The sequence below is a fragment of the Apium graveolens genome, chromosome 5 (genome assembly GCF_009905375.1).
Source record: "Apium graveolens cultivar Ventura chromosome 5, ASM990537v1, whole genome shotgun sequence".
Taxonomy (NCBI): Eukaryota; Viridiplantae; Streptophyta; class Magnoliopsida; order Apiales; family Apiaceae; genus Apium; species Apium graveolens.
The window spans coordinates 51,836,259-51,862,644 of record NC_133651.1 but is presented as its reverse complement, the minus strand read 5'-3'; positions in this window follow the sequence as shown (position 1 = coordinate 51,862,644).

The following is a 26,386-nucleotide window of genomic DNA, read 5'->3' as shown; positions in this document are numbered from 1 at the left end:
TGTTTTCGAGTCTTCAAAATGATTTTAAAAGTTAGAGCGGATCCCAAAACTCATTTTTATATTTAAGATCTTCCTTTTTAAGGGAATTTAAATACTCGCTCAAAACCTGAGGGATCCGGCTCTGTGGTGTATTTTATATTCGCAACAAGGTTGCAGTTTTGGTAAATGAATTGATTACTTACCCAACGTTCGGGAAGTAAGTCCATCTATTGAGTCGGCATAAGCAACATGGGCTCAGTGGGCGTCCATGATAGTGTAAGTGGCTCAGTGGGAGTCCATCAAATGCATAAGTAGCTGAGTGGCAGTCCAGCATAAGGTCCTATTACGACCAGGGTGATGACCAGTGGGGAATTCGTCCATCTACTAGTAGAAAAGGTTACTTATGGGTATCTTTGCCTGATCAGCAAGATATATGGTTTATGCCCAAATTCTTTTCCTTTCCAAATTTATTGGATATTGCAATTCTGTTCATACTTTACATGACAGAGGTTTTCAGGAAATGTATGGGAGATATATATGAATATATATATATATCAGAACTTAATGAAGTATGTCATAACTTCATTTCCTTTAATAATATTTTAAAGAGTTAATCTATTCAAATCTGGTCTTGTAGTCTCATCTATGTGATGAACTGTTGAAAGCTCATTATACTTTGAACAGTGGTAGTTCAAGTAGCTTTATAAATGATATAAGTGTAGTGAAGTATTTGGTAACTTCATCTTTTAAACTTATATCTAGTTAATAATTATCTTATGAATGACCAAGATTTTCAGAAAAACGTTGAGACAAGGTTAGATATATGAGATCACCTTGCAACGATATTTTTTTTATACAGTTATACACTGGGACTTGTGTGTATTATGCATGGAAGAGGACTTCCAATATTTTGAAAAACATATAGGTATATATACTGAATATTTTGCGACTTCATCGCATTAAGATATCAAACTTGGTTCATTTCTTTTGACCAAGACTTTCATGAGTACTGTGAGAAGGCTCATATACTATTAATCATTATACATATTATTTTGGTGGGCTTGCTGCTCACCCTTGATTTCTTCTTTCATCACACAACAACAGATAGAAAGGATGAACAGGACCAAGCTCCCGATTCGCAAGCGATTAGGAGACGTTCCACAGTTTTCTAGAAGCATTGATGCCGCCGTAGCTGAGGTAGGAACTACCAATAGGCTAGGCTTTCAACTTCTAATGTACCAGATTTATGTATATTTATGAATTGTAATAATGGGAAAGAAATGTAAATTTATTCAGAAAACCTTTTAAGGTGTATTGGCAGATAATTGTGGAATAAAATGACTTGTGGTTATTTTTGGATGTTCATCTCTGAGACTATAACGTGTGGTGTGTGTGTTTATTGTGGGGTCACAGTACAGAGTAGTTGAGTAATTATTAAGATTGGGTGTTATTAAGGGAAATGGAACTCGTGACAACCCGGATCCCCGACCCCGGATTTGGGGGTGTTACACTAGATTTGGATAATTATCAAAACAGTGCCTCTTATAAAACACTTTATACAAAAATAAAGTAATATTATCCCATCTTTTGAGAATACGGGTTTTATCAGTCTATAAAAATGATTAGCGTATCGAGAATTTCACGCTGGGACTCGTACGGATCAAACCGTACCCCGGATCGAAAAAGTCAAAACATGAAAAGTGTTCAGAATTATCAGATTAGGTTGGGAAGGAGTTTTCGAAAGAGATTCGAGTTGTAAAAACGTAAAAATGGTTGAAGTGGGACGATTTCTGATTCTAAAAAGTAATTTTATAATTACGTAAAAATAATCATTATTAATTCTATAAATTCTTATAAAATCATATAATAACCCAAAAAAATTACCAAAAATATACCAAAATTATCTATATTTAATTCTGGATAATTAGAAATTAAAACATCCTAATTTTATCAGATATCAACATCCAAATATTAATATCAATCATCAAATAATTCACCAAAATTCATATAATAATCACATAATAATTATTTATTAATAAAAATAATTACATAATATTTCTCGGACGTTACATATCCTTTGTCAGTTAATCTTGGCCCTTGATCTTACACTCTTCAAGCTTCTTTTATAGATTTTTCAATCTAAGTGATTAGATCATTTGTTGATTGATAATCTTGAATCTTTAACTTGTCTGTAAATTATACTTGAGGTTTATATCGAGATCTCCAGTTTGTTGTATAGAGAACAGACATCTCGATAAGTATAATGGCTTATCTATATTTCTAAATTCTCTATAAGTGTTTTGACTTGTCGAGGTCTTTGAGTTCTCTATAAGTGAATTTGGCTTATCGAGGTCTCTGAGTTCTCTATAAGTGTCTTTGACTTGTTGAGATCTCTGAGTTCTTTAAAAGTGAACTTGACTTGTCGAGGTCTCCAAATCTCTGCATGTAGAAATGGCTTGTCGATATCTCTGAGATTTCTATATGCATTTTGACTTGTCGATATCTCTAATCATTATATCTTTATTTTGACTTATCGATATCTCTGAAACTTCTCTATAAGCCATTCTGGACTTCTCGATAAGTCATTCGGGAGTTCTCTAATGACTTCTCTATATGACTTGATCTGTGACTTGTAGATATCTTGACTTTGAACATTTTTCTTAAAACAGATTTATTCAACTCCAAGCTTCTTCACTTTTTCTCTGAGGCATGATCATGTTGATCTTCTTCCAGAGTTTATTCTTAGGTTTAGACTGTTCACAGAAAAAAATACTCCAGTCTGATCTTTAACATTTTTACAGACTCAAGTAATACAATACAAAATATAAATTTAGACTATCATACAACTAAATCTTAGGATTTTCAATATGACTTAGTCTTGGTATAGTACATACATGTCTTGCACAATAATCTCCCCCAATTTGTGAAAAGATTGTTTATAACAAATTCATGCATGGTAACAAGACTAGCCCCAAGTTACAAAAATAAATAAATAAATACACACAAATTGACAGATTGATAAATACAGCTTTTATACACTGAGTTATTACATGAGTTCAATAATTCATCACACGAACTTCTCATATCCTGATTCTTTTCTAATGAGGTCCTTTAGATTTACAAGAATTTGAAGTTCCTCTATGATTTATGTCCCCCTTAGAGCTTCCGCAAGCTTGATCCAATCATCCAATGAATAACTTTTCAAGTAATTTACTCTGAATCTAGAGAATCTTCCAACTTGTATGTTTAAAAAATGTCCATCCGTAGATATCCTGCTCAGCCCCTTTGCCTTGAGTTCATTAGATCTTTGCTCATACATTTCTATTTCTTCAACATATTTCATTTCCCTTTCCTCTCTTTCAGTTTTTTGTTTTTCTCTTATTTCTTCTCTTACTATTAACCAATACACATCACAACCCTCTATGCCTTTGTACTTATGTCCTTATCCTTCATTAAACTAATCACCCTCTTGATTTTTGTGGCTGAAAATGTGTCCATTAATCCCCTGTTAAGTAGGGTGGAGGTTTTATCTTGATAATAGATTCCGACTTCTCTCAATGATACAACCCAAACTCTGACAATTTCTTCAGCTAATTGTTAAAAGTTGTTATCATCTGTGATGCACCAATTTAATGGTAGAAAATCAATCTGATCAAAGCAATTCTAGATAGACCTCTCTTCAACTTGCATTTTCTTTGGCTTTCTTCCAACAGTTTTGAAATGAGTTTTGATAGGTGGTTTAAATGAAGGTAGGTTTGAGATTTTCTTTAGGGTGGTTTGGCTGGAAGTGATTGGTATTTTTAGTAGAGTATTTGCAGTTTGTTTGAACAAAAGTTTTGGCTTAGAGGTTAAAGGTGGTTGAGTGTTTGAGTTTTCAGGCTTAGAGGTTTGAGCATATTGGATTTGGATTGGTAGGACATTTTTCTTTGAAACTTCACCATCTTCCTTCTTCTTTATTCTTCTTTCATCTCCCCTTTTCTCGTCATCCCTCTTCTTGTCTTCTGTCTTGTTGCCAGTTACCTTTGAAGGTTGACTTGGATTTGAGATATAAGGTTTTTTTATCATCTTTCTTCTTGTCATCATCATCCAATTCACCATTAGTATTGATTTGAGTTTTGGGCAACTTGGTTTCAACATCTTTCAGATATCTCCCCAACAACTTGATCATGTCTTCATCTTCAACAGTCTTGTACTGCTTTGTCTTAAAGTCTGTCTCCAAAGTCAATATCAGCTTCTTGTTTGCCATGACACATTGCTTTGGAATTTAAAAATGTTTGCAATGTTTGGTGGTTGGACAGATGTATGCCAATCCCGTGATTGGTTATAGATATGCTTCTGGAAAAGCAAATACTTGAGCCTTCTTCAATTTATTTAGAAAAAGAGTTTCTTCTTGAATCACTCTATTGACTTTATTGATCAGAATGCCCAATTTAGATGCCCTTCTTGTTATAAGATAGTTAAGAACACCTGTCTACCCTAGAGTCATTTATGTTGACAACTATTCTCCTTTCTTAAAATCCATCCACAGTTACCAGGATCACCCTTAGGAAATTTACTATTTTGTCCAAGGCCGTTTTGTATGTGAAAAAGTTGTTGTTGAGAGAAGCCCTGAGAGCCTTTAGTAATTCATCAAATTCTTTGCTCAGAGTTGAGAGACTTGAGTTATTAATGAATCATTGGAAGACTTTTAGGTGGAGACTCGATATTGAAGAGCTTGAATTTGTAAGTTTGTAGATATTGACATTGGCTGGTAAGAACTTGAAGTAGAAGTACCAAAAGTAGACTGAACTGATTCCTTGATCTCTTGCATTAAAAGAGCAGATGGTTCATATCTATCTTGATGAAGTTGATCCAGTTTGACCTTTGTATCATTGTTGCTGGTAATGTGATTCTGGACAACCTCATGTAAAGCTACAAATGATTGTTTGAGATTCTTTATGCTTTGCTTTATGGTAGCCATGTCAAACCTTGCCATTTGGTCAACAAAAGTTTGAAACTTGTTCTTGATTTGAACTTGAATAGGGACATAATCATCCAGTCTTTCCCTCACTATCCTTCTTATTCTGTCTTCATAACTGTCCAGAGTCAGTTGTAGAGCTTACTCATTAGATGAAAAGCTTTAAGTTGAGCTTTATAGACTTCTGTCTTAGCATCATATACTTCTTGTGGAGTGAGGACCTTGGCATTGCTTCCCAAAATGGTTACATATTCTTCCCTAAATCTTGCCAAGACCTCATCCATGGTCAAACTGAAGTCCTTGCTTAGCCAATCATCAACATTTCCATCCTGCTCAGCTTCATTCACAATCTTTTATTGCTGCTCTTCAACATCAGTTTTATAAGACATAAAGATTGTTTAATAGTACTGTTTGGACATGTCTGTGGTTAGAAGCTGTTATGTGATGTTGGCAAGGCCAGAAAGTTAATCAACCAAAAGATAATTCATTGTAATGGGTTGAACTTGGGCATCTTGAAGCCATTGGGAGATAAGGTGTGATGGTGGTAGAGAGGGATTTAATTTAGAAGGAATGTCTGTAGGGTTTGAGGTAGATGGTTGGGGTTCAGTAACATTACCTGTGACATATGTCATAGTTTGACTCACATTTGGAATTGTGGTTATGACACTGGGTTGTTCACCACTTGTGGGAACCTCCAATTGAATTGGAGGGGATTTGACCAGGTTACTGTCATGTACCATGGCCTCAAACCCTTGCTCTTCTTGCAAAGATCTAGCACTTTAATGTGCCTGACTTGCCTCCCCTATAACAGGCTCACTGGCAATTGGGCTCCTAACTTCAATTGTTAAGGCAATTTAAGCTAGGGTTTTGAGGGGAGTTATTCCTACATGAGGAACCTCCCATTGAATTGGAGAGGATTTAGATAGCTCCCCCTCAGCAGTACTAACCTCAAACCTATCAATCCGTGAAGATTGTTTAGCACATGAAGGTGCTTAAGTAACTACCACATGGTCTTTAGTAAAAACTGATGAAACCCCTGTGTTTGTGTCTGTGTCATCAAGGTCTACCCCAGAGTTTAGCCTCTCACCAACTAAATATGGTTCCTAGGTGGTGAGCATAGTTTCATGAACCATGTCACTTGATTTTGACAATACTTGAGAGTTTGATTCAAGTGTTTGATTGTGTGAAGAATAAATTTTAGATATTATATTTGTAATTTCAGGATTGAGTGTTGGCAGCTCCCCCTGAATAGATGAGGGAGCTTCAAAAGATGTTCTCTCTGTGTGTGTGCCATCCTTATTCCTTCTTTCATACACTTGAATGTGTTCAAGTGTTGGTGCATACTATTTACAGGGTGTACTAGGGAGAGTGCTCTTTTCAATAGAGACACCCTGTTGAGAGGATACCTCTAGAGTCTGTTTTATGCCCTCTTTTGCAAACACATCCTTTTGGGAGGATACAGAGGTAGCTTGTGTGGTCAACTCAGTTTTCTTGGCCTTCTTTGGTTTCTTGACCAGGGTGGACTCTATTTGAGTTTGATCCTCACAACTCTCATTGATAATAGTTAGGGTTGCCTGCTTTCTCTTCTTTTTACTCACTTCATCCTTTTGAGAGGATGAAGTGGTTGGTTTCCTAGCTTCTATTGGTAAAGAAAGAGGGGTCTCAGTTTGGGAAGGTCCCTGTTGGTGTTCCTATGTTTGGTCTTCCACAGGTACATGAGCCATAACTGTACTAATTGTTACTATAGACCTCATACCAGTCATTGGGTAAGGGTAAGTCATGAATCTCTCCAACACAAATGGAGTGATTGTAAGACTTATAGGTACCTTGTTCTTTGTAATGAGTGAGCCAAATACAACTTTGGACACTTGTTTACAGTTGTCTATTTTAGTTCTATCTATACCATCAAGCATATGATTGTCATGCACTTTATGATTTAAAGTGTGGCGCCCTCCAAACCCGGGTCAGAAGTTTGGGGTCCACAACACATACTCAATATATAAACCCGTATATAAAATATTATTTGCAATGACCCTGCTTTACATAACCACGGATCGTAACAGGTTAAAGTATGAAAACAAGCCACAACCTTAACTTTTATTACGACGTACCAAATCCCAACTGATTTAATTTACAACTGATATAAAATTATTCTTACAACCTTACTATCTCACTACTGCAATAAGCTCCTGCTAGCTCGATCAATCATAATCTGGAATCTTAGCTCAAACATTGAACTGGGAAACCTCGCTATCAACCGTATCCTTCTTAACTGTAGAATACATAAAAAGATTCGCAAGAGTGAGCTAACTAGCTCAGCAAGTCATATTATCAATAACTGAGGTTAAACGATAATAAACGAGATGATTCAAAGGAATCAAGTTTCTTGTTAAACAACCAATAGAATTGGATATTCATTTTAAGTTTTTAAAACCAAGGTTAGGCTGCTGATCAGTCATGCACTAACCTCGAGCAGAGCACACAGCACTGCTCTAACTACTGGATCCAAGGCACACATTGGCCTTACTTGACCATCGGTATGGTCTGACCACGAATCTGGTCCATACAAAGAAAACTATCCAATTCTAAAGCAGTTCAATATGATAAACAAGAGAGTTCAATAAACCAGATCATAATCAATAACAATTAAACATTTGTATGAGAGCATGATAAAAATTCATGGTTACCGAAAGGGTATATCAAAGTACATAAAAGAAGTGGCCTCCAGCCTGTAGGATAATCGGGTATTAGATAAATAATATTTTTACAAGGTTTTAGTACTTTGATGTCACAAGGTATGGTTGAGCATAAAAGTTTCTGTATGTGTAAATAATTCTGTTCCAGTGTTTGGGATATGATGGATATATATTTGTGGAGCGGCATCGTGTTTGTGTGGTTTAGTATCTGGAAAATCAACAAGAAATGGTTCACAAAGAATAAGGCTTATGACTCAAAGATCAAATGATGTGGCTCAGGTTCAAGGCTGAATGATTCAATGTACTTTCAACATAAAACAAAGCTATTTTGATCACTTAACAATATGTTACGAGAAAGTTTAGAAATTGTTATGGATTAAAACTAATATATATAATTGCTGTATCTAATAATAAGGAACGTGAGCTTCAAGGCTCAATTTTGACTGCTGTTGTGTTTCGTGACTCAATCTGCCTTAACAAGATGCCTACGTACCTTGCTGATTGCTAAGGATCAAGTCAAAAAACGTAGTTCTTGGTGATACTTGCCCTCGGGGCTATGGTGGCGAGGGCTCACCAAGGACGTAGTGACTTTCATGTCCTCCAAGGACTAAGTCTAAAACGTAGTTCTGATCTGTGGGGTGAGGCCCCTTATATAGATGTGGGAGTCCTTGAATTGGACTTGGTATAGGAGGCTAGGTGGTCAAGTCTCTGAATTAGGATAGACTTAGGAGTCCTAGGAAGTAGGAAGCTGATTCTTTATCCCATGAGGTTCCTTGGAGGCCAATCTACAAGGATTTATATCCTCACTAGGATTTATCTTAATAGCTATTTTTCTCCCTTATTTATTAATTACGAAATTAATAAATAATCAGGGTTTTTGGGCCTTCTTTGTTCCATCAGGCCTGATCTGGTCCATCAGGCCTGATCGACATGTTAACCTTTCTGGTCTGAATGTCATAAATCTTCTTACTGGGCCTAGGAGCCCATACCTTGTACAATCAATGGCTACAATCAGAAACTTCCTTTGTACCGTGGCCATAGGGAAAGGCCCCAGGATATCCATCCCCCACATAGCAAAGGGAATGGGCGAGTTGATAGATGTCAGCATCTCGGGAGGTTGTCTAACAACAGGTGCATGCTTCTGACAGCGGTCACACTTCTTCACATATTCTTTGGCATTAACCATCATTTCTGGCCAATAAAAGCCTAGACGAGTTATCTTATGAGCCAAGGCCCTGCCCCCCAAGTGTTGTCCACAAATACCTTCATGCACTTCTTCAAGAGCCAAGCGTGCCTCATCGGGCCTGAGACACCTCAAGTAAGGAACCACGAAAGATCTTTTGTAAAGAATCCCATCTATCAAAGAGTATCTTAGTGCTCGAACAGTTAACTTCCGTGCTTCAGTTGCATCACTTGGCAGCCAACCGGTTTGAGTGTGAGCCTTGATGGGATCAATCCATGACGTCCCCAGGCCTATGGGAGCCACAAGCTTAACATCTATGCTTCGTGTCTTCAAAACACGGAAGTACACACTTCCTGAACTTTCTTCTATCTCAGATGAAGCAAACTTTGATAGCGCATCTGCCTTAGCATTTTCTTTCCTTGGAATGTGTTCAACATGGCATTCATTAAATTGGGTCATCACAGCCCTTACTAGGCGGACATACTTAGCCATCGTATCATCCCTTGCCTCAAATTCTCCCTTTATCTGGGATATGATCAGCTTCGAGTCTCCACGGACCTTTAAGTTTTTGACTCTAAGTGTCCCAGCTAGACCAAGGCCAGCTATCAGGGCTTCATATTCTGCCTCATTATTTGTGGTTGGGAAGTCTAGCTTCATAGCATACTCAATTAAGAACCCATCAGGGCTTTGCAAAACCAACCCTGCTCCACTGGAATTTGTTTTTGATGCTCCATCAAAATAGAGAACCCAGTATTCTTTTTCCTTATCATCCTTCTCTTTGTCCCTATTATCGACTCCCTTGTCTTGAGGTACGGTATCTTCCTGCCCCCCGACTTCTTGGTTGGGTATGGTACATTCCACCACAAAGTCAGCTAGTGCCTGGGCTTTAATGGCCGTACGTGGCTTATACTTGAGATCGAACTCTCCCAACTCTATTGCCCACTTAATCAATCTCCCACTTGCTTTGGGACTGTGAATGATATTTCTCAGTGACTGATTCGTTAGCACCTCAATCTGATGAGCCTGAAAGTAAGGACGCAGTTTTCTCGAAGCCATTACCAAGGCTAGAGCAAATTTCTCAATAGTTGAATAATTCAATTCAGCACCATGCAGAATTTTGCTGACATAATACACGGGTTTCTGGACTTTTAGCTCCTCCTTAACCAACACCGCGCTCAAGGCGCTCTCTGAAACAGCCAAGTACAAGAATAAAACTTCATTCAAAGATGGTTTGGCCAACAACGGGGCCTGAGCCATATACTTCTTTAACTCTTCGAATGCCTTCTGGTTTTCCTCATTCCATACAAAGTCTTTGACGTTTTTTAGTGACTTGAAGAATGACAAGCACTTGTCTCCTGACTTGGAGATGAATCGTCCTAGCGCAGCGACCCTTCCTGTGAGCTTCTGAACATCCTTGACAGTTTTTGGTGGTTCCATGTCCAGGATTGCCTTTATTTTAACGGGGTTAGCCTCAATTCCTCTTTTTGAGACCATCAATCCCAAGAATTTTCCAGATCCTACTCCGAAAGCACACTTCATAGGATTCAACATCATCTTTTGGTACCTCAGGACCTCAAAAACTTCCCTCAAATGGGTTATATGATCAGTCTTTACTAGACTCTTGACTAACATGTCATCAACATAGACTTCCATAGTCTTTCCAATAAGGTCCTTAAAAATTTTATTTACCAACCTTTGATAGGTGGCTCCTGCATTCTTAAGACCAAATGCCATAACAAGATAACAATAAACACTAAAGTCAGTGATAAATGATACCTTTGGAATGTCATCCTTGTGCATCTTAATCTGATTATATCCGCTAAATCCATCCATGAAACTCAACATCTCATGCCCATCAGTGGCATCAATCAAAGTATCAATCCTTGGCAATGGAAAACAGTCTTTAGGGCATGCATCATTCAGATCAGTGAAGTCTATACACATCCTCCACTTTCCATTAGCCTTCTTCACCATTACAGGGTTTGCTAACCACTCCAGAAATTGAATCTCCTCAATGAAACCAGCCTCTAAGAGTTTTTCTACTTCCTGTTTTATAACCTCTTGTCTTTCCGGGGCAAAATTTCTTTTCTTTTGTTTCATTGGCTTCCGGCTTGGATCCACGTTTAGCTTGTGAGTAATCAGCTCCGGGTCTATGCCTGGCATATCAGCTGCTGACCATGCAAATACATCACTATTTTCTTGCAAAAATTTCACCAACTTCCCTCTAAGGGGCTCCTCTAATATGGCTCCAATGAAAGTCATCCTCTCAGGATTCTCGGGGTCTAAAGGAACCGAAATCAAGTCTTCTGCTGGCTTTCCTCTCTTCTCGTCATTTTCTCGGACATCCATGTTACTTCTGTGTTGGCCCTCTTCGGGGCTTCTCCAACAATATGCATAACCTCTCTATTATATGCCTTTCTGGAATTCTTGGACAATCCAGCAGCAGTTGGACCACCAAAGATCGTGTTTATCATAGGCCCTCGAGGTCGCGGCCCTCCAAAAATTGCATTTATAACCGGCCCTCTAGGTTGGGGATTCCGCCCCTAATCGTCTTGGTCCCTCCTACGATCTTCAAAGTTCTTCCTTCCATTATTATTCTTGTCCCCTCCTTCTCCAGTATACTTGTTCAATCTTCCTTTTCGAATCAAAAACTCAATTTCGTCTTTCAATTGCCTACACTCATCGGTATCATGGCCAACATCTTTGTGGAATCTGCAATACTTGCTCTTATCTAGCTTGGCGGGATCAGCCTTCAAGGGCTTAGGCCAACGAATATCTCGATCCTTCTCGATTTCCATCAAGATTTGGCTTCTAGGAGCATTCAGCTTAGCGTATTCGGTGAACTTTTGCCCAGGTCCTCCCTTCTTGGGGGTTGAATCAGGGTTTTGTTCGGTTCTAGGATACTTGTCCTTAGCGATATACTCCAGATCAGTTTTTCGCTTCTTGCCTCCAGTGGGCTCATTACTTACTACGGTCTTCCTCATGCTTTCTTCAACCTTGATATACTTCCCTGCCCTCTCTTGGAGCTGCAACATGCTTTCAGGGGGACATTTGGCCAAGGACATCTTGAAAACCTCATCCCTAGTTCCTTGTTGCAATGCTATCATGGCTACCTTATCATCAAGGTCTGGGACTTTTAAAGCCTCCTTTGTAAAATGATTCAGGTAATCTCTCAAAAATTCTTTAGCTCCCTGCACAATACTCATAAGAGATGCTGAACTTTTCTCATGGACTCTCCCACTGATGAACTGCTTAATAAAAGCCTGACTTAACTCTCTGAACGATCCAATAGAGTTTGGGGGCAAGAGACTGTACCATCTTTGAGCCATACCCGACAGAGTTTGAGGGAAGGCCCGACACTTTATAACATCATTCACGGGTTGCAGCAGCAGTGCATTAGAGAATGTCCTAACATGATTAGCGGGGTCTCCCGTGCCATCATAGGCTTTGATAGTGGGCATCTTGAATTTCCTTGAGATATGGGCATTCATTATCTCTTCTGTGAAAGGTGGAGTTGGATCATCAGGATCTCCAAGGGGAAGGAGATTGCTTGGATCAGTTCTTGGGACGACAGCCCTTCTTCGTACCGGACCATCCAGGTCTATGACAGGAGGAGGATTTCTCCCCCTAGGAGGTATCTGGGGTCTGGTGGCCTGGTGAGCCTCCAAGTCACGCCTCAGCCTTTGGATCTCAGCCTCATGAGCCCTGATCCTTTCCTGCACTTCTTGGGGATTCGCCCCTCGGGTGCTTTGAGGGCGTTGCCTTCCATCGGCCATTGGCTCTTTGCCAGGACGCCTCCTTCTTGGGGCCACTTCATCATCCGAAGATTCGGAGTCTCTCTCAGTGTAAGGACCAGAAAATTCCCGATCCTCGGGGATAGGAGCCAAACCTCTTATATAGGGGGGCGATTGCCCTCGTGCTTCACTTCGTCCAGCATATCCACTTCCTCCAACCTCAGGGGGAAGGGGCATCCCATAAGGGGGGTTAGTAGTAACAACAGTTGAATATTCATATCCGACGGGTCGAGAATTCACAGGTATATGTACTTGTTGAACTTGAGGATTCGTACCTTGAATAGTCGGGGGAGTCATCCCTTGTGGCTGAGGTTGAGTTGCCCCTATCTGGGTTTCCACCTGAGTAGATGCATAAGTCGAATGGGGAGGTATCTCCACGGTGGACGAAATCATCTGGGTTGTTCCCGATGGTGTTCCTTCCTCCAGAGCACTAGTTGTTCTCCATGTTCTCGCCATGGTTGTTGTTGTGCTTTCCCACAGACGGAGCCAAATGTTATGGATTAAAACTAATATATATATTTGTTGTATCTAATAATAAGGAACGTGAGCTTCAAGGCTCAATTTTGACTGCTCTTGTGTTTCGTGACTCAATCTGCCTTAACAAGATGCCTACGTACCTTGCTGATTGCTAAGGATCAAGTCAAAAAACGTAGTTCTTGGTGATACTTGCCCTCGGGGCTATGGCGGCGAGGGCTCACCAAGGACGTAGTGACTTTCATGTCCTCCAAGGACTAAGTCTAAAACGTAGTTTTGATCTGTGGGGTGAGGCCCCTTATATAGATGTGGGAGTCCTTGAATTGGACTTGGTATAGGAGACTTGGTGGTCAAGTCTCTGAATTAGGATAGACTTAGGAGTCCTAGGGAGTAGGAAGCTGATTCTTTATCCCATGAGGTTCCTTGGAGGCCAATCTACAAGGATTTATATCCTCACTAGGATTTATCTTAATAGCTATTTTTCTCCCTTATTTATTAATTACGAAATTAATAAATAATCAGGGTTTTTGGGCCTTCTTTGTTCCATCAGGCCTGATCTGGTCCATCAGGCCTGATCGACATGTTAACCTTTCTGGTCTGAATGTCATACATCTTCTTATTGGGCCTAGGAGCCCATACCTTGTACAATTAATGCAATTTATACAATCAGGATTTATTTATCCCTATCAGAAATATTTACATTATATTTCAAAAAAGGTTTAGAAGTACTTGCCTTATCATAATCGATTCCAACTTCACTTGTACTCGTCTACGACTCTATTCAACAACCATTCATCTGTTTCTTCTATGCCTCACTTCTAATCTCTGATCACTTGCTGTATTTTCTATATGTCAATTCTATTTTCTGATCACCTGCTTCCCTTTCTTATGCCTTGCTTACTCTGCTAGGCATTATAAATATCTATCAATATTTAACTCATACGATTCTATTCGACATACATTTCTATCTACCCTTCGTTTTACCCAAATCCGATTAACGGATTGAAAGTTATGCAATAAACATGTAAACATCGAATACATAGACCGACAGTCAACCAACAAGTCACATATAACACATAATACGTCACATAATCAATGAGGTATCACTTATAAAGAAGTCTCGGGTCATAAACAGGCTTTTTAAGTAATAAAAATGATTTTTAAAACATTTTTTCAGAATTAAAACGGGTGGTTGGATCAATTTCAGAGTAATAAAAAGGGTTCGGTTGGCCCATTCTGGCTTCGAAACAATTTTATAATAATTATCGAGCCTTGGAAATAATTTAAAATAATATTTTAAAGCTCGAAACTATTTTTCGGAATTTTTAAATCATTTTTAAATAATTAAATCTAATTAAATAATTAACTAAAATTAATTAATAATTAATTAAATCAATTAATCAATTAATTTTTGAATTAATTGACCAATTAATCAATTAAAAATTAACTGAAATTATTTAACTAATTAATTCAGATTTATCTTTGAATTAAAAATAATTTTTCGGAATTAATATAATAATTTTTAGAATTTTCAAAAATTAAAATCGAATTTTTATAATAAAAATAAATAGGAAATATGATTTTTAAATATTTTTAAAACAGGAATCCTATTTTTGCAGTTTAGTCGCCGGAAAATGACGGGTTCACCGGAGAACTCGTCTCCGGCACCGTTCCACCTCCACAAGCTCCAGAATTAAACTACACAACATCAGGAATCTGTTCATGCAATCAAATCATTCAAATAACCCCAGACTTGGCCGGAAATTAGCCAAGAACATCGCCGGTTTCCGGCGAACATCGGAAAACTTCAAAATACAACTCCCTTCGATTCACTAATCCTCTGTTAACGAGCTATATATCAATCGATTGCAAATTCACTAATAACCCCTAAATCAAAAACCCCCAAAATTCAATTGAAAACATTCATACGGGTTATAAACTCTAATTTTGAAATTCGAAAATTAAACCCACTTTTGAGCATGTTATTGAACTCCAAATCAGACGTATGACATATGAAAATCATTAGGAAAACAAGCTCTACAACATGCAAGCATCAAATCGTACAAACAATCATCCGAACAAAAATTCATATTTTTAATCAAAATAATTCGAAAATAAATAAATTTATATAAACTCAACCTTAGATTCTGCAGTAAAACAGGTTCTGGAATCTGATAGTACTCCTTGAGACCTTCAATTTGGTTACTCCAACTTTCCAAACGGATTTCACTAACACCTTGAATTTGTGGTTTGATTCTCAGAAGGGTTTATGAATATATGATTTTTCTCTGTAAAATTATATAATTATCTGTCTACAAATGATTTTGATACGAAATAAAATACGGTAAAAGGCTATTTATAATTACGGAAAATTAGTATCCCGTTGGATCATTCCGGATATAAAACGGTATGTTTATTTATAAAAACTGATCCAAACGGTATCGGTTTTCGAGGTAATTATCCAAATCAGTATAATTTGTACTGCGGTCTTGGTCTCAGCGCCTGGTTACACGTACTACGAGGTGATAATTGTAATAGTTTAATAAAAAGCTCCCGTTTCTCGAAAATACGAGTTTTATTGATTTACCGAAACGAATATTGCATCGAAAATGTTGCGCCGAGACCGCGCAGGAAAAAACGTACGCCGGATCGAAAATGTCAAAACATGGATAATGCTCGGAATATTACAATTAAGTTAGGAAGGAGTTCTCGGAAGCGTTTCGGGTTCTAAAAAGGTAAAAACGGATAACGGTGGTTGATTCCCGTTTTTATAAAATAGATTTTAAATACCCGGAAAAAGATTTTATAAAATCCATATGATTCCTATAAATTCATAAATCAACATAAAAATAATTAGGAATATATGACAATTATCTATATTTTATTTTGGACATATAAAAATTAAAATACTCAATTAATAACATTTTTAAACAGTCACACACATTTAACACTTAACAAATAACTTACAGAATAGATACCGAATACATATAATAATTATCTATTAACAAAAATAATTGCACGATATATCCCGGATATTACATCCTTCCCCCCTTAAAAGGATTCTGTCCTCAGAATCTTCTAAGAAAACAAATGAGGATACTTTTCTTTCATATCACTTTCTAACTCCCAGGTTGACTTCTCAACCTTTGGGTTTCTCCACAATACTCTTACTAACTTTACCACTTTATTTCTCAATACTTTCTCTGTAACACCCCCAGATCCGGGGTCGGGGATCCGGGTCATCACGGTCTTTCTTTCCACAATATCACTTCACTTAATTAATAAATAACCTTATGCTGTGACCCCACACTAACACACACCACAACCCGTTATAGTCTCAGAGATGAAATTTAAATAAGTACAAGTCTTTGAATCCACAATTTAAAAGTTATTACAACCCAAAATGATTACTTGATAAATTTACAGTTAATTGCCATTATCTGCCACAAGTTATAATTATACATAATTGATTCTCAAAAGTAGATGGTCTGATCTACAATAGATCTACCTCTGCAGCTATAGCAGCTACAACATCAACGGGAAGACACAGGACGCTTCCCACGCGCTTGCGCTGGGTCTGCTGGAGTATGGCCATCTTTCCTAACTGTTGTTGTGTGATGAAGAAATAAAGCAAGGGTGAGCAGCAAGCCCACCAAAATAATATGTATAATGATTTACAATATATGAGCCTACTCATAATACTCATGAAAGTCTTGGTCAAAAGAAATGAACCAAGTTTGATATCTTAATGCGATGAAGTCGCAAAATATTCAGTATATATACATATATACTTTTCAAAATATTGGAAGTCCTCTTCCATGCATAATACACACAGAATTCCAGTGTATAACTGTATAAAAATATCGTTGCAAGGTGATCTCATATATCTAACCTTGTCTCAACGTTTTTATGAAAATCTTTGTCATGCATAAGATAATCATTTACTAGATATAAGTTTAAAAGATGAAGTTACAAAATACTCCAATATACTTATATCTTTTCCAAATACTACTTGAACTACCACCATTCAAGTTATAATTAGTTTCCAAAGTTCATCACATAGACGAGACTACAAGATAATACTTGAATAGATTCAACCTTTAAAATATCATCAAAATAAAATGAAGTTATGAGATACTTCATTTGATGCAAACATTATTTTGAAAACTTGACGCTGCCAACACTCAACAATCGCCCAACCGTAGCCTTTCTATCGAAGTGCTTTGGGTAGTGTTGCAGAAATATCCAATTGGATGATGAACTCATTACGGGAGTTTACCGCGCCAGGAAGACCACTTACGATGATCAGTCGTAGTAGTACAACCCCACCATTTTCTACATGTAGAGGAGAACCTGTCGGATTTACTTGTCAACCGAACACTGAACTCCTAAGGAATGGACCGCCTTAGCGGAACTTCCAGGCCATTTGGGCCAATATAATAAGGCTGGGCCGGCGCTACTCGACCACTTACGCCACTCCTAGTTCAGATGAAATCCATGACTCTGAAACGTAAAGCTCGTTTCCCCCTTTCCCCAAGTAGAAACTTGTTGATACGGCTCCACCAAGAAGTCGTACCTAGTTGGAAAGGAAAACTCACCGATATTTCCCAGGCGATGCCTGTTAATGGATTAACTTGTTCCAAGAATTTTACTTCCCGAATATTGGGTAAGTAATCAAAAACTCTTTTACCAAGACAGCAACCTTGTTGCGAATATAAAACACACCACCGAGCCGGATCCCCCAGGTTTTGAGCGAGTATTTAAATCCCCTTTTTAAAAGGAAGATCTTAAATATAAAAATAGTTTTGGGATCCGCTCTAACTTTTGAAAATCATTTTAAAGACTCGAAAACACTTTAAAGAGTGTTTGGAGTAAAACTGATTTAATGAAGTAAATCAGTCCCCAGAATATTTAGAAAATGTCTGAATATTATTATTTAAATAATATTCCCATAAAAATAATCTTTATAAAATAATTGAAGTAGAAGTATTAAAACTTATACTTGAAATGAATAGCAAATAATCAAAGATATACTTATACGAAAGTAATATCTTTATTTGAATAATCAAAAATAAGTTTGATTATCGACACCTTATTCTTTAATAAATTAAAGAATATATCTCAGCAAATAATCGGAGTCATAGATCCTCAAATGAATATTCAAATAATATTCAATAAATAAAATAAGCTGAGTCATAATACCTCGAATGAATATTATAAATAATATTCATTAAATAAAATAAAGGAGTCATACATCCTCAAATGAATATTCAAATAATATTCAATAAATAAAATAAAGGAGTCATACGCCTTCGAATAATATTTGAAATAATATTCAATAATAAAATAAAGTTAAAGTTATCGAATAAACCTTATTCGATTAATAGTTTTAAAAACTATATCCATATATATATATATATAAATAAATATATATATATATATATATATATATATATATATATACTCGGGAACATCGACTCCCGGTTTAGAAATATGTTCACCTTTTATCCCCTATACTAAGGGTATACGCAACTACTTGCTTATTTCTAGCATAGGTATTATGCAACTATAAGCATTGAAATCAACAGATAGATAACCAGATTACGAAACAGACATGCATATATACCATATTAGCATGCTCCAATATATCGCAAAATTTGCTAATAACAATCATGCAATATCACAAGATAATGCATATACATATATTTACATCACAACAACAGTATAACGGGTAGAAAACTTGCCTGAGCGACTGGGGTTACGAATGGCTCGGGACGAGTCTGGTAACCTATAAACAAAAAGTAAGTTGGAATTAAACCAAAATCACTTGTAATTCTATACTTTAACTAACTTAGACTCTAACGCTTGTTTTGCGCTCACTGATTCGCTTAAGCCACTCGGGTACCCTCGGCTCCACCATTTTTAATAATTTAACCTTTACGAGTTTTAAAGCGATTCCTTCGCGAGTGTCTTACCAACTGCCTAACACACTTACCATAAATGTTTCATACATTAATTAACCCTTTTTGGTCTTTAATCTATGTTTCAAAGTAAGGCGAGGGAAAAAGTTTCGTTCGCGAAACGCTGTTACTTGAAACGGTCGTTTCTCCTAAACCGTGCATCGGAATCGAACGAACTACATATCAAAACGAAGCTCGTAACATGAGCTATCTAATCATGGCAGTGGTCACAATCTAGCAGGGGGTTCTCGGGTCCTAATGCTATGCACAAAAACAGTCCAAAGAAAATCGGACGTTACGACGGCTATGTTTACGTGATTTCCAAATTTTAACCCATTCACAAACAACCCAAATCAACCTCAAATCCAACATACAACCATCCTCCATCCTTATCACATCATAACAACCCCAACCAATTCAATTTAACCATTCATACTTATGCTTAAACTTTACTTTAATCATTCTTAAGTTCTTTTAAATCAAAACCACAATAATTACCATTCCATTCACTACCATACCAAATCTCAAACTCTAAATCATAACCACAAGATACAATATCAACCCACTACTCAAAATCACCTTATAATATATATGAACCTAGGGTTTGGAAATGGTATACCTTCCTTGAAGTGGTGGGTGGAGCTAGGAAGCCTTAAGAAGCTTTGAGAAGCCTTAGGAAAGCTTGGATCTTCAAGAAAAACAAGAAAAAGTTCAAGTTAAAAACTTGAAAACACTATTCATTGTCTTCTTCCTTGATTAAATGAAGAAGTTAGAGAAAGAATTAATGGCTTAAACTCATGATATAGCCATAACTAAGCATAAAGATGGTTAGGGAATTTTCTTACCAATTAAGGATGCTTGGATCTTGATTTTGGAAATTTTTTTCTTTGAAAAAGGCAAAAAGCCGAGAGCTAATATGAAGAACAATGCCTTGGCTGATTTTTTGATTTTTTGATGAAATGATTTGCTAGTTGGTTGGCTTGGTTTTGTTTTTGATTTAGCAAATTACCACCTTGCCCTTGAATTTGTGTGGTCCTAAATCAACCACACCTCCTTCCTTCCATGTCATGCTTATGTCACCCTTATGATGTCATCCTCCCTTCCTTGTCTCCTTTCTATTGGTTGGATGACATCACTCCCATTAATCCCTTTGATTAACTTCCTAATCGTTTGCCTAATGACCGCTGATCTGTTGTACGGTTCGCTTAACTTTCGTTCTCGTCTATCGTTTGAAGGATCATACCCGGGATCTTATTACTTAGGTTCCCTTAACCTTTCTCAATACATTATATTCCTTTTTATGATCCTCTATTATAATCCTTTAATTTAAATCCTTTTTATTCTGTTACCTTATACTCAATTCTCTCCGTATCTTATGGATTTCCGGGAAAAACCAAAGTGTTCGGAATTGGATTCTGACGATCTTTACATACACTTATATACCACATAGAGTACTAATAATATCCCATAAGATCAATAACAGAACCCCTACATAGCGTGGCATGAAAAGTTTTCTCATTCAGCAAAAACACTATTCATAAGGGTTTCAAAAATTCCCAAAAATTGGGGTTATTACAGTCTCCCCTCCTTAAAAGGATTCCGTCCCGGAATCAGATAGAAAACAAATGGGGACACTCTCTTAGCATCACACTTTCTAACTCTCGAGTCAATTTTCCCACATTGTGGTTCTACCACCAAACTCTGCCTAGTTTGATAATCCTTCTCCTAAGCACTTGTCCCTTTTCACTCTATAACCCTTCCTGGTTGCTCCATATAGGTTACGTCGGGTTGCATATCTATGCGCTCATATGCCTCTATTCATCTGGCATCTAAATTACACTTCCTTAACATTGATACGTGAAACACGTTATGAACTTGCTACAGGTTCTGGGTTAAGGCTAGCTCATATGCTAACTTCCCAAACGTCTTAATATATCCAAGGGTCCAACAAATTGTAGACTTAGCTTTCCTTTCTTTCCGAACCTCATCAATCCTTTCCAAGGGATACCTATAACATTACTAGGTCCCCTATTTCATACTCTTTATCCTTTCGTGTCAAATCAACATACTTATCATGTCCATCTTGGGCTACTACCAGCCGTCCTCTGATTAGATCTATCATATCCTTGGTCCTTTGGACTACTGCGGGTCCGAGCATCTTGCGCTCTACACTTCATCCTAACATAAGGGAGATCGACATTGTCTTCCCTCAAGGATCTCATAAGGTGACACCTCGATACTGACATATGATCTATTGTCGTAAGAAAACTCAACCCGTGCTAAGTGATCATTCTAATTTCTTTCAAGTCTATTGCACAGACTCTCATTATAGCTTTTAGCATTAGAGCTTTTGCTTCTCACTACCCATCCTTTTTCCCAGTTCGTAGTCGCTACTATCTTCCGTTCCTAATATTATACTGGTTATACTTTTGCTCGTTAGCGTTCTATAACCTTTTAATAACCACGTCAACCTTAGTATTACGAATGTGTTCCCATTCTGAATACCACCATAACTTTATTACTCCTTTTTCAGTTGTTTCCATTTTCCAAAATTTGATCAATCAAATAGAAGTAAAGGAATTTGTTGAGAGATCACTAAGATCATGAACACTTGTTATATCGCATAGTTAGTACAGAAGGTGGCCAGCCTTTAGTACTTGACAAGCAATTAAACAATAGTTGGTATCCGACTCGGCTTCTATCACACAGATAGATAGTCATTCGGCAATACCTCCCCTTCTGGAAGGGTTGTTCTTCTCAGCTTATATGAAATGAAAAGAAGAGAAAAGAACGAATTGAAGAGAATTGTATATATGAAAAAAATATATACTGCCACAAAATATCTGGCTTGGAACCTACCTCTGAACTATAGAGGTTTGTCATAGGAGAACAAAACATATATGTATTTATATCAGCATCAAGTATTATAGCATCGTATTTCCCATGCCTAAATATTTCTATTCCGTCCATCATTCTATGGACCCATGCTCTTCCTCGAGCTTATACACAATCACCTTTGAAACTCCCTCGATTTTGAAAATCGAACCTGGGATCTCATTTTAGACATCACCGTTACTAGAGTTCTATGCTTGCACCGCAACCTTCCTCATATAGTAATACGACTCTCTATTGATAAGAAAGAATAATAATTCACTAGGTAGATACTCTACTTAATTAGTCTATCAATGATAACTTATACACTACCACGACCCGATTAGTGGTACTCAATCTCAACACCCATTCCAATACAACTCTCACGGTTGTAATCAGCTCGATACTCGCAGAATCATTGCTGCCTTACTATGGTCCACAACTGACCTACTGTCGTCATTCATATTCCATGAAATCTTAATAGCTAACCATACGGAGTCCATACATGTCGTATCAAATCCTTCTAAGGAGGTAACATAATCACCATTCACGATTCATGAAGAACACTCCTGATTCTGACATACATACATGACATGAAGCAGATAAAATTGCAGAAGAGTTTCAATCAAAGCAACGATAGCAGGTTAATACCATTCTTAATCATATGCCTTAAATAGAAGACTTAACTCAAAGGTTCATCTAGTCCTTTTTGAAACATGGTCCTGGCTTATCTCAAGATAGGACCTTCTAAGATAGATAGCCCGTTCATGGCGATTACACGAATTAAACCTTTACCAACTACTATTACGGTTGGGTATTGCACAGTCATCAGAAGGAATGTCAATCTTCCAAACCATAATTTAACCTTCACATTTTTAACCATCATCACTGTATTCTTTTGGCACACGCGCCTATAATTATCCTCTTACCCTTAAAGTGTCGGCCACCTCCTTGGCCTTTCCTGATAGTAAAATTTCCTTACAGTCAATGTCATTTTAACCACCTCCAAATAAATTTTCTACCTTATTTCAATCACAGCTTATGTGAAAATGCTTTTCTTTAATATCTGATGAGTAAATAAAAAAAATCACCATTTTTCCATAAGTTATTGCCTCAGTCTTTAGAGGTTAATCATTGTCATGACTGACTCTCAATCATAATTAGAACATCTTTTATCTTAAGTCCTAATTGCCCTGAATAATTTTGACCATTACTGGTTTGATCCATACTTTCTCGTGGTTTAACACGTGCCCCACTTGGCAACATTATAATTATGTCATATTTCCTTTATCAACATTTCTATTCTTGAAAATTTTGAATATTACCTTCCTCCTTGTAAAACCTCTAAGGTTATCCTTCAATCGTTCCTCCTGTATTCCCTAGATACAGGGCATATTAAAATACCATTTACTATTACTAGAACCATTGTCTATATACTTCTGAAAAATTTCTCCACTGATTCTTAAAGGTTGTTGCTACATTAACCCTTTCCAAATCATACTGTCAAAACTCATACTGTCCCTATTAAGGGTGAAATTCCAACCTTTATGCATTCCCCTAGGATTCATTTTAAGTTACCGATGTTCTATCCTTAATTCCACCTTTAAAAGGTACCTGCATCCTTCCATGGATAAATCAAGTCATATATCCCTGATAAGGGTGTCTTATTCAATCATTCCCACCTCGATAGTCTATACCTAACTTCATAATAGCATCCTTATTCAAATTGAGGTCAATCCATATGGCCTCCAAAAGATAACAATGGTCATCCACTTTTCTTTCTTGATTTGGTAATGATAACATGGATGTTCTGGAAGATATTGGTCATGTTCAACGTGAACTTCTTCTTAATAATTCCTTATTTACTTTTGTTGTTTATCTCAACAGTCATCTCAATGTTGGGATATCTTTCATATCTGGCGTCTCCCATTCTGGGTATCATGCCACCGGTCTTACACTTTACCTTCTTGAAGGTCACTTCCTTCACCCAATTTTCTTAATTTCTTACTTTCTTGTCTCCTCAGTCTATCCGCATCTCATTATTTATCCTTCGAATTATCTCAAGGTTTCCTCGAATCTTCCCAACTTACAGGGGATAAAATATATGTATCTCTTATACCTTCAACCATCAATTTAACTCATGGTGAATCACTCTCATCCGGACGATTACCTACTTTTCTATTTCTATTTCTACGAGTCTTTAGGGTTTCCTCATACCCAACTCCCTTATCATTCCTCAAACTCTCTTGCCTTTATATTCCTTTCTCTTATCGTTATTTCATGAACCAACACAACATAAGCATTGATTTCAAACATCCCGTCATTCTGGATTCGTGTCTTCAGAACGAATCTTGATAACTTTTACAACTTAGATTCATAATTCATCATACTCGTCTGCCTTTGTTCTGGCTCTTAAGCTTTTACACTATCTCCATAACCTTGGGAAGTACTTTCCTAAAAACAATTGACTGAACTTAAATCAGTTTATTATAATCTCTTGCTCCGTGCCTTCCTTGGCCTTTCACCAGCGGGTGGTCTCTCTCTTAGGAGGGTAAGTGACAAAACAGTCTTTTGTGGTTCGTCAATCATTTAGAATCTCAAATGATTCATCTATTTCCTTTAGCCAGGCTCTTGCCTCGACTGGGTCAGCTTGTTCCTTGGAACTCTGAGAGCTTAGCGACTTAAAGGTCATGAAAGAATTTCCCACCGCACTGTCTCCTCAGGGTGGTGGTTGGGGATAATAGTCTAAGTTCTCTTTAGACAGGTCCATGAATTGCCGTATAGGGGTACCATCTCGGGTCTCCTGTCCTTACTCGACTTTCTATTTCCTTAGTATGAAATGTTTCATCCTACTCCCCATAATTGGGGTCATCTTTTAATTTAAAATCCTCATTTTCCACTCCATTATGTCATGGGTTCCTTCTATCTTGATGGCGACCTCCCTGACTATCACGTTCAGGGTTTGCTCTAAATCTTATTCCTCAAACTAGCTTTCGTCTAAGATCTTATCCTTACGCTCTTGAACTTTCGGAACCCAAATTCTATAGGAATGCCTCATTATTCCCTTATCATCTTTCTCGATATTAACCTCTTATCTATTTATTGGCTCTCTGCCTTCATTCATAACTTTTTCTGGCACAATATGATCTTTTCCAATAATTCGGGCTGTATTGCTATCTCAAACAGCTTTTCGGTACCGGCTCCGGTTACCTTCACTACTATTTCCATTTTCTCAAAATCTCTTATAAACTCTCCAAAAGACATTATCATCTTGAGTCTCTCCTTTTTACTAAGGGCATCAGCCACCATATTGGCTTACCCCGAATGATAAAGAATCTGCCAATCATAATTCTTGATTAGCTCTAACCGCCTCCTCTGGCGTATGTTGAGCTCTTTCTACGTAAGAATGTACTAGAGCACTTATGGCTTAGGTAATTCTCGCACTTCTCTCCATACAAGTAGTGCCTCCAATCTTTAGGGTAAAACTATTGCCACGAGCCTAAGCTCATGGGCGGTGATATCAAATTTTATATTCCCTTAATTATCTTGACGCGTACGCGATTACCTTGCTGTGCTGTATAAGAAGCACCCTAATTCCTTATGCGAAGTGTCACTACATTTCACAAAATCTCATTTTCCATCCGGCAACGCCAACATAGGGAACGTCACCAACCTTTGCTTCGGTTCTTAAAAGTTGTTCTCGCATTTCTCTGTCCATTCGAACTTCTCAGTCTTACGAGTAAGCCGCGTTAAAGGGGCTACTATCTTTACAAACTTGAACGAACCTCTGGTAGTTACCGGCCAATCCTACCTCTGGTAGTCGACCCAACCAGGGTCATCAATTCATCAGTGGTCCTTTATCCAATCTCGTCAGGATCCTCCATGGGATCCTCCTCAGCAACTATCCCTTCTAGGAAAACATCCTCAACCGCTACATCCTCAATATCAACATCATCCGGTCCTGCGTTAGGACGCTCTATTGGATCCATAATCTGATCTCCAATTAGTAATAAAACATCATCGCGTTGATGTTCCTCAACTTCAGGGTTCGGAGTCCCGCTACCATATACGATAACGAACTACGCTTCTATCGCTACATTTATAAGGGTTCCCATAAGGGTTTTAACTGTCAGTACTACGTTAGGTAGTCCGACTATGAACTTGGCAAGAGTTCTTATTATCTTAGTGAACTTATTATCTTAACGTCCCATCATCTCTGAGGTTTATAACGCTTAGCTCTGATACCATTTCTGTAACACCCCCAGATCCGGGGTCGGGGATCCGGGTCGTCACGGTCTTTCTTTCCACAATATCACTTCACTTAATTAATAAATAACCTTATGCTGTGACCCCACACTAACACACACCACAACCCGTTATAGTCTCAGAGATGAAATTTAAATAAGTACAAGTCTTTGAATCCACAATTTAAAAGTTATTACAACCCAAAATGATTACTTGATAAATTTACA